A 9,475-nucleotide genomic window follows, 5' to 3' on the forward strand; every position below is an offset into this window, starting at 1 on the left:
AGTCCCATGTATTATGACAGTGTAGAATTTAAAAAAAAAAAAAAGTTTTAACCATTGAATAAATACCTGACCGATTGGGATTGATTGTCAGTATCAATATAGGAGTAAAATAAAAAAAAAATGTATTATTATTATTATTATTATTTTTCTGAAAATTAAGAAAAATAAGAGGAAACGTGACTTATAATCGGTATCATATCAGTTTCGAATACTGATAGCGATAGCTAAATCTATGGCCCCGAGTGGCTATCCATAAAAGCAACCACCCTTGCAGTCCCAAGAATGGCCATGGTTGTAGCTACCACCACCAGTTTTGTAAGTTGGAACTCCCTTGACAAAATTGAAAACAATTACACCAACAATGGCAGAGGCAGAGGCAGAGGCAGAGGCAGAGGCAGAGGCAGATCCCAAGGAAGAAAATGAGAGTAGCTACCAGAGGTACAAAATCCTCATTTCAAGCCTTCCAAAAGAGGAAGGTTGGGCATCTGAGAATTATTTCTGCCATTACCAAGGCTTCTGGTAAAGGCCTCAACAGGTGTTGTTCATCAAGTATGAAGAGTTACAAGCAGACCCAGGTGGTGTTTTGAAAAGAGTAGCTCATTTTGTGGGATTCCCTTTCACGTTTGAGGAAGAAAAAGAGCAAGGATTGGTTGATAAGATCTTGAGGTTGTGCAGCTTTGAGAATTTGAGTAGTCCTGAGGTGAACAAGACTGGAAAACACTCAAGTGGTCTTGGATATGAGGCTTTCTTTAGAAAAGGTAAGGTTGGGGACTGGGCAAACTATCTTACATCTGAGACGATTGAACGAATTGACCAGATCACAGAAGAGAAGTTCCATGGTCATGGCCTGAAGTTCTGTTAAGTATATATTCTGAAGAGATGAAAATCTCCTTTTTTTACATTGTTTGCAGTTTGTTTTGACTATTCTGATTGTTCCATATGTTGATTTCAAGTGTATTTATTCCAAACTTGAACTGCAGCATTATAGATTGTGGTTTTTAGCACTACAGCGTATAGCACTTTCCAAAGTTCTTCGCTCTCTTTTTATTATTGAAAGAGAATCAGATGATCATTAATCTTCTCCAACAGTGCTCTAAGGATTGTCTCCAGGCGTGTATTACGTACATTATTGAAGACTGCCTCCAACTATGCAATCAATTTAGTCTTGTCTCCTTTGTTCATGTTTATAGGGAAAAGAATTCAGTAGTTAGCTGACTGTCTTGCATCTTTTGGTAGATCATGTGCTAGCCTTTCTGTTCCCCATAGTTTCCTTGTAAATATCTCTCCTTGGACCTTCAATCCGTTCATGTACATCATGTGCTAGCCTTTCGTTTGTTAGGAGTGACGATGAAAAACACAAGGGCCCATGGGCAAAATAATGAAAGAAAAATGGAGATAATAAAGCTCCAAAAATGCACCCCCTGATAATCCAACAGTTTAAGATATTTTCCATGTACGTGACTATTGTTGGCTACATTTTCCAAGGGTAATCATAGGGCCGTAGGGGGTGTCAATTTGAGGCTTGCCCAATTGTGTAAAGTTTGGACCAGCCTGATCTGTTTAAAAACGATTGGTTCAAGTGTGAGAGAGCACGAAGAGAACCAATGGTAGGACAGCTCAGCACGAACCATTTATCCTGACCACTTGCGCCTACAATGCTCGATAAGTCCACACCTCTATTTCATGCTTCATCCCCCACGTGAGGTATAAATCATCCATGTGGAACCTAGACTTATACACTTTATCATATGATGGTGACGTCTGTAACCGCCTTTGAGCCTAACCACGCCTAACAAACTTAACTAAGCATGGGTTAGGCAATTATCTAACCATGGGCCAATTATGGTTGGGTTAACCATTGTAAAACTAACTATGGTTGAATTAACCATTATAAGATTAACTATGGTCGAGTTAACCATTATAAGATTAGTCAACTTAGCATAAGAAATGGACGAGCTTGCCAATAAGTAGAGAGTCCACATCAACAATGAAGGAGATAGTCTAGCCAATGAGAGAGACCATCAACGTCTATTTAAAGGATACTTAACAGATTCAAAAGGTAAGACCCTCAACAGACGTACTACTCTACATTCTCTATCATGTTTTATCAATGACTTGATTTAGGCATCAAAGTTTCTTTTCCGGAGCTCCCGTCGAGTCAATTTCTAATCTATATTGTGCAGGACCATACAAATGGAACCGTACATCAACAAATAGATAGATAGCTATCAATACAACAATTTTTTTTTTCCCTTTGAATACAAGATACGAAAAAGGAGAATTAAGAAATCAAACTGCAACACAAGATAAAAATATGCCATCTCTTTAGAATACGTATCAAAACTCGAGGCCATAACCTTGAACTTCTCTTCTGTGATCTTCTCAGAGGTCAAATAGTTTGCCCATTCCCCAACTTTACCTTTTCTAATGAAAGTGACATATCCAAGACCATTTGGGCCTATTTTCCCAGTCCTGTTCACCAAAAGACTTTTTTTTTTTTGAAGGAAATATCACTCCCTCCCTGAACTATGTCGAAATATCAACTTAACCCTACATTTTGTCAAAAATATCACTCACTTACCCTTAAATACAAAGATTCTATCTAACGTCCTCCTATTAAGTCAGATTTTTATCATAATACCTAAACTACCCTCTTAAAGGTAAAATACCCATTATACCCTATATGAAATAAACCCCCCTTTTCCATACTCAGTCGATCAAAACCACTTCCCCTTACTCTCTACATCTCCTGTTGCTCTCTATCAAGCACGGTCATGATTCTTTTTTAATAAAGTTTTCGATAGCAAAATGGAAAGCAAATCAATCACGAATATACAATAGAGCTACAAGCTAAATTCAGTGAATATAACAAATTCTCGATATTCATTAGAGGAAACCAAAACCTTGTTGGTGTATGATATCTTGTATTCCGTCACAGTTTAATCCAGGGAGTACTGGTGCAGCACCTAGACAGGTAGGACGATGGTCCCGCTAGCCGGTTAGCGGGCCGTGGGGGTTGCAAGGGGGCAAGAGGCCCCCCTGCATAGCAGGGGGTGTAGGGGGCACAGCCCCCTGCTCGAATTTTTTATTTCAGGGCAATTGTGTACTTTTTGGATTAGGGTTTTTTCGCTATATATTTGTAGCGAGGGTTTCTTTCTCTGTAACGCAAGCAATACTGAGAGGTGTAAGGACGAGCGTTGTAACCCTATTCTCCATTGATAGTGAAGCACGATCTCATCTCACCGGGGACGTAGGAAACCTTGCCAAACCTCGTAAAATCCATGTGCATTGTTTGTTTTGCTTTTCCATTATCTTCTGCATTGTTTTAGGGTTGTGTTCTACTAACCTTACAATACATTTGCAGGGTAGGAAATTGGAATCCCCAAAATCAATTAGTCAAAGCTAAAATGGAAAGTAAAACTCACAAGCTCTAGGATTCGAATAAGTTTCATCTTCTCTATCTCGCCGGAGGGATGCTGACGATATCGAAACGCTGACAAACATGTCTTAAGGATTGACACAAACGATTACCTCTTGATACCCAAAAATTTATGCAAAATTTTTTATTCTTTACTGGGTTTCTGTATCTCTCCGAACTCTGTAGTCGTCTTCGTTGCATTCAAAGCCCAAATCAACAATCAGAACGCCGACATGTGAGCTTCTTCTCCATTCGAATCTTCATGATAGAGAGCAACAAGAGATGGAGAGAGAAAGGGGGAGTGGTTTTGATCAGAGTATGGGGAATGGGGGTTTATTTCATACAGGGTATAATGGGTCTTTTACATTTGGGAAGGTGGCTAGGTATTTGGAGAAAAATCTGACCGACTTAACAGCCATTTCGAATGGATGGGGGCGTTAGATAAAATCTTTGTATTTAAGGGAAGTGAGTGATATGTTTGAAAAAGTGTATGATCAAGTTGATATTTCAACATAATCCATGGGAGGGGAGTGATATTTCATTTTTCTGATAAACTCCACAAAACTACTCAAATTCTCAAAACTGCACAACCTTAAAATCTTATCAACCAACCCTTGATCCTTTTCTTCCTCAGAAGTGAAAGGGAACCCCACAAACTGAGCTACCCTTTTCAAAATAATTAATGGGTCTACTTGTAACTCTTCATACTTGATGAACATAACTTGTTGAGGCCTTTCAGACTAGCTCTCCAATAAACCAACACATGATCCCACAAAAGCCCAAAATTGGAAAACCCCTTGCAGAACCTCTCAAATGCTTCCATGGCAGGCAAAGGTGGCTTTGAGATTGTGGTTGTGATCTTGTTTTTGAAATGCCACATAGCATGCATGATCGACTCAGGTTGCCGAATAGTTTATTTTTGTCGGTGAGAGGGAGCAATTTCAAGGTTAGGGATTACGCTTCTGTAAAGCCTTATCTCTAGAGCTGGCACCAGAACGTGAGGGTTGTTGGAGAGCAAGGGATGGTTGTAGGTGGGAGGGTACTAACTGCGGGTAACGGTGGCGAAGAGAAGGGCTTTGATCCATTTAATGCCTAATTTTGGGGTGGTTGTGATGATAATGTCTGTAGTGCGGGCTTTGAAGTGGTCTTGGACATCAAGTACTCTTTGGGTACTGTTTTTCTGTAAACCAGAAGCCTTGGTATTGATAGATATGATCCTCAACTCCCCAACCTTCTTCTTTTGGAAGGCTTCAAATGAGGTTTTGATACTTCCGAAATGGTTTAGTTTCAGTATAGATGGTTCAACTCAGTTCAACACAAAAATTTTTAGGTATAACCAAACCTGAATCATTTAATAAACGATTTCATATATTAAAACCAAAACCATTTGGCTTAAACGGTTTTCTTAGGTTTGCTGATTTTTTTTTTTCCAAACAACTTCTCTATCTCTAAAATTTTGATGAAACGGAAGTAAATTGTAACACTATATTGAATTATTTATTATTATACATTTTTTTTTAATAGTTATTTATGTTAGACTATTTAGGGTTTCACAACAGACCCTAATAGATTCTCATACAGACAACTAGAACAAGAAGTCGAATCAAAACATAAATGATCAATTTGTACATTTCACCTTGTATGCTGAAGACAATCGATTTCATTCTTCACAGTTTTCCTTTCTTGGCCATTAATCTTTTATAGCCCCTTAGACTTCTTGGTGCTCTCACTTAAGTGGTAAAGTGGAGAAGAATGAATGATGATCGGAGGGACCCAAAACCCAGTATTTATAATACTGTTCTACACCTAAAATTTTAAACAACATATTTCTAAACTTGAGAGTAGACCGAACCGGCTCATACAACTTGACTCTCACCCATTTAATCAACCAGAATAATTAATTAAGCCCATAAATCCAACAGTTTAATATAAACTTAAATTTTTTTTATTGAAATATATGTAAACTTAACATTGGATAACTTAAACTTATTATGTATATGTTAATCAGTTTAACAGTTTACCAATGATTTAAACTTTAAAATCAAAATCGAATCATGGTTTAAATTTTAAAATTAAAACTTAACCATTTAATAAACGATTTTATAATTTCAATACAAATGATTCAATTTGATTTCAATAAATAATTTTGATTTCAAATTCACATTCTTACCAGTAGGTACTCTCATTTTCTTCTTTCTCATTTCTAGTTTTAGTAACAAAGCAATTTTTATAAGACGTGTAGCCTGCCATTGTTTGTGAAAGGTTCTCAATTTTGTCAAGACTGTGCCAAATGGATAGTCACTGTAGCCATTTGGCATCGCAAGGGTTTTTTGCTTTTACATATAGTTAAGCAATTAGGAAAGGGAAGAATAAATGGAAAACGAAAAGAACCTCCAAAGCTATGAAGCCCAAAATGTCACCCTCACACTATCAAGCGAAAACTGACCAAATGAAGACTCACCTGTGGTGGTAAGAGCACATCATTCGCCATATGGTCTCCTTGACTGCAACCCATCCTGAATAGTCAATAGTAATTTCACAATCTCAGTAACTAGCCCACTAAGTGGAAGCATAATCATTGAAATTATGAAAACCTATAGACTTGGATTGCTACCAAATGCCCGTGGGTTTAGATTTTGGATGCAAACAATAAGATGAGCTATTTGAGTATTTAATTGATAAAATATTCAACATAAGCCCACAAAAGCAACCCATTATAAATCCTAATAGTCAATATGGTAATACCATAATTTAACAGTTATCAAAGTGAGTACATTCTTAGTATGACAGTTTTGTACTTCCAGCCATTACCATAAATAAATAAAAATCTAAATATGGTATTTCCTATAATGACAACATGCTAAATATGAAAGTTCATAATATTTATTCATGATAACAAAAAACACATGAAATATGTTACTTTATCCATAATTCATTAGATATACAAAGTTGTATACAAATATGAACTTTCAACCCAAATGACTTTAATATCCAACACAAATATTAGCTCATAAACTTTAAAGTCAATCATAATAAAGCCCCATTATTTCTTTAAGTCAAAAGAAAATTATTTAGCTAATAGGGCACATGAACCGAATAACTTATAGGCTAAAAACAACAATAAGTCTTTAATAAATAAAAGTAATGTTAGCTTAGATCCATAGTAAGTATAAACAACTTCATAGGCTTGATACCAATAAGCCACTAAAACTTCAATGAGTTCATTTAAATCATTCAAATATAATATATCTGTTTTATCTCGATGAATTTTCAATAAAATTGAACTTTATCATAAGTACAAATATGACATATAAATTCGAAGAAATATTACTTAAACAATGCACTTGTGATATTTTGAATCATAAATGGGTGTCAAAACTCATAATTATGTGTCTCGTGACGAAACCTGATGTCACGGATGATAAATATAATATCGAAGAAAATATCAAAATACCCCAGATTGACTTAAAATTCATGAAACGACAAGTGTAGTATACATAATAAAACATGTATAATACATCTATCACCCTCAATAGGATAACAATTTATTCTCCCACTAATATAAGAGAGTGAAAACCAGATGACCCATTAAAAATATCAGTTATATGAGTCAAAATCAGTTCATAGTATAACTGAACCTAACTGTTGGCTTGAACAAACATGGTCAAAATAGTCAACAACATAAATAGATTACAGAAATCATTTTAATAAACTAAAATGAAATGATTTTTTATTTCACTTGCATGAACTGTTTATGGTCTATCCAATCAGTAGACTTCAAAACTAGTTTTTCATTGAAACTATGCTGAAAATAGTTAATAAATCATCAACATGTAGAAGCAACGTAGAATGATATTGTGTCATAACATCTCAAATGTGAGTATATGTATCATCATTAATATTAATCTTTAAGATGTCAATTCTAGCCACAAGAATCTTAAAAAAAAAATCGATTTAAATAGACCACACTAATAACAAAGTTTAACTTAGTGAGATTCATGTGCATTCACTGTAATGACTACATCACTCAAGAGTAATAGCTGAAACTGTATCCTTATCCTTTAAGACAGGAATACACTAGTCCTCTCATTTTCTTATATTAACTGTGAAAATAACAATAACTTTTGAGATCCCCTTACCTTTGGGATCAGAATCCTTAGGTTACTGTCATTTTCTTTAACTTTGGTGACATCATCTTCAGGGAAATGTCACCTACTATGCTGCCCTAGGAAAAACCATGAAAGAACAAGATACGTCACTTTGGTGGAATCCACATCACCCTTTCATGGTTCCCTAGAAATGCGTTTTACAGCTAAACATGTGTGAAAGCTTACACCTAACTTAACTCCAATATATTTATTCATCATAGAGTATTCTAAATATGACATGCAAACATAAAAGACCATTAATTTTCTGCTTATGTCATTCATAAATGACATTTTTTTTTAATATCATAGTAATGATAAACCAGTGCAAAAACATGCATAAACAGAAATACAATTCTAAAGCCACTATAGAATAAAGACAAAACACTATAGCTGTTCCAAAACAGTTATGGAACACAAAATATAGGTCTCAATTTTCTTGTTTTAAATTCAACCCAGTATATTGAACATACATCCACTGGTCGAACCATAAACAACATTTCAGAATATATAATTACATCCTCCCACTGGTTTGACCAGTTAAGTAATTATCCACAACATCCCAAGTACATGATAAAGTGACATCATGAAAATCAATGGTATTTTATTATTCACAAGGCCTTGGGACTCTCAAAATAATTGTTTTAAATCTAAAAAAAAACTTCATTAGACATTATGTGAAAATTGATCATTACCATATAAGACAATTTCAAACGATAAAATCCTTCACAATATCAATAACATATTTAATTTTCAACACATTAATCAATGACCAATTGGTTCTATGACTAAATACAAAAATAATAGATTTTTTTTTTTTGTCAATGTGTCGGATATCTGAATTTACCAACCTGATCGGTTTAGTGAAGGCACAATTTTGGTTGAACCGATTCATCTTGATTTTGGGTTGGTTTAGGATTTAATCACTTTAAGGGGTCTTGATCAAGACATTGGATTTTATTATTATTATTATTTTACCTATGACACAATACCAATGCCAAGTCTCAAACGATCAAGTGTAGGATCGGTCTCAACCGATGTTGATTCGGATCATTGGATCTAATCAAACAATGCTTGAACATACCTGTTCAACATTATAGTGGTCTACAATCTAATTTGGTTTACCAAACCGGATTTAATTTGGTTCAATTCAGCCTATTTCAAATTAGGCCCATAAGCTTCAACCCATAATACTTAAATAAACATGGACAACCCAAAACAAACTTTCAAAACACCCATAGGCTCAGCCCATTTAACCTTAAAAAATAAAAATTAAATAAAAATAAACATTATCCTCCATTGCCTTAAATGTTAACCCTTCTTATGCATCCCACCGGATAATAAGTCCAAAAAAAAACTCACATCAATGTTACAAACAAGACAATGCTTGCCCCATCATAAACATGTCTATGTGTCATTTCATACTAAATGCTATAGTTGAAAGGAGTCACCAAGTACTTGATACTTGGAATTGGGATTGGGACGGATAGATTAAAAGAGGATAATAACCAGCTACAAACAGTCATATGTTACAAAATCATATTCAATCAGGGTCGATACTGATCCCACCTAATCCAATTCGGATAAGATAGAAATACCCTTAACTTTAATTATTATTATTATTTTAACCCTTTATCTGTACCGAGTCTACCGACCCATTGATATACCAATTCGATTATTCAAACCGAAGAAACATGAAGTTTAGATTTTTCATAATCAACCATGGAAAAAAAAAAAAAAAAACTTTTTGTATTTTCTTTTTTTTTTTTATTGAAGAATCATAAACTTTGTACGATTTTTTTCTCAAAAAGAGTAACAATTAGTAAAAGGAAACTTTCTTTTTTTTTTCAAAAAAAAGCAATCAAAATCGTACTTACCTTTTTAACTTTTGACTTCTTTTTTTTTTTTTTTT

At 34.7% G+C, this 9,475-nt stretch overlaps 1 long non-coding RNA gene and 1 pseudogene across 1 annotated transcript; one reads left to right on the forward strand and one right to left on the reverse strand.

Annotated features, from left to right (window-relative positions):
* LOC122084880 overlaps positions 1–1,028 on the forward strand; it is a 7,264-nt pseudogene extending 6,236 nt beyond the window's left edge.
* Positions 1,029–2,855: 1,827 nt separating this feature from the next.
* Positions 2,856–3,454, reverse strand: LOC122084276. Its single transcript, XR_006141858.1, has 2 exons — positions 3,347–3,454; positions 2,856–2,903 (listed from the first exon to the last, which is right to left on the reverse strand). It is a non-coding gene; the product is annotated as an uncharacterized LOC122084276 (long non-coding RNA).
* Between the last annotated feature and the right edge of the window lie 6,021 nt (positions 3,455–9,475).

This window comes from Macadamia integrifolia, chromosome 7 (genome assembly GCF_013358625.1).
Source record: "Macadamia integrifolia cultivar HAES 741 chromosome 7, SCU_Mint_v3, whole genome shotgun sequence".
Classification (NCBI taxonomy): domain Eukaryota; kingdom Viridiplantae; phylum Streptophyta; class Magnoliopsida; order Proteales; family Proteaceae; genus Macadamia; species Macadamia integrifolia.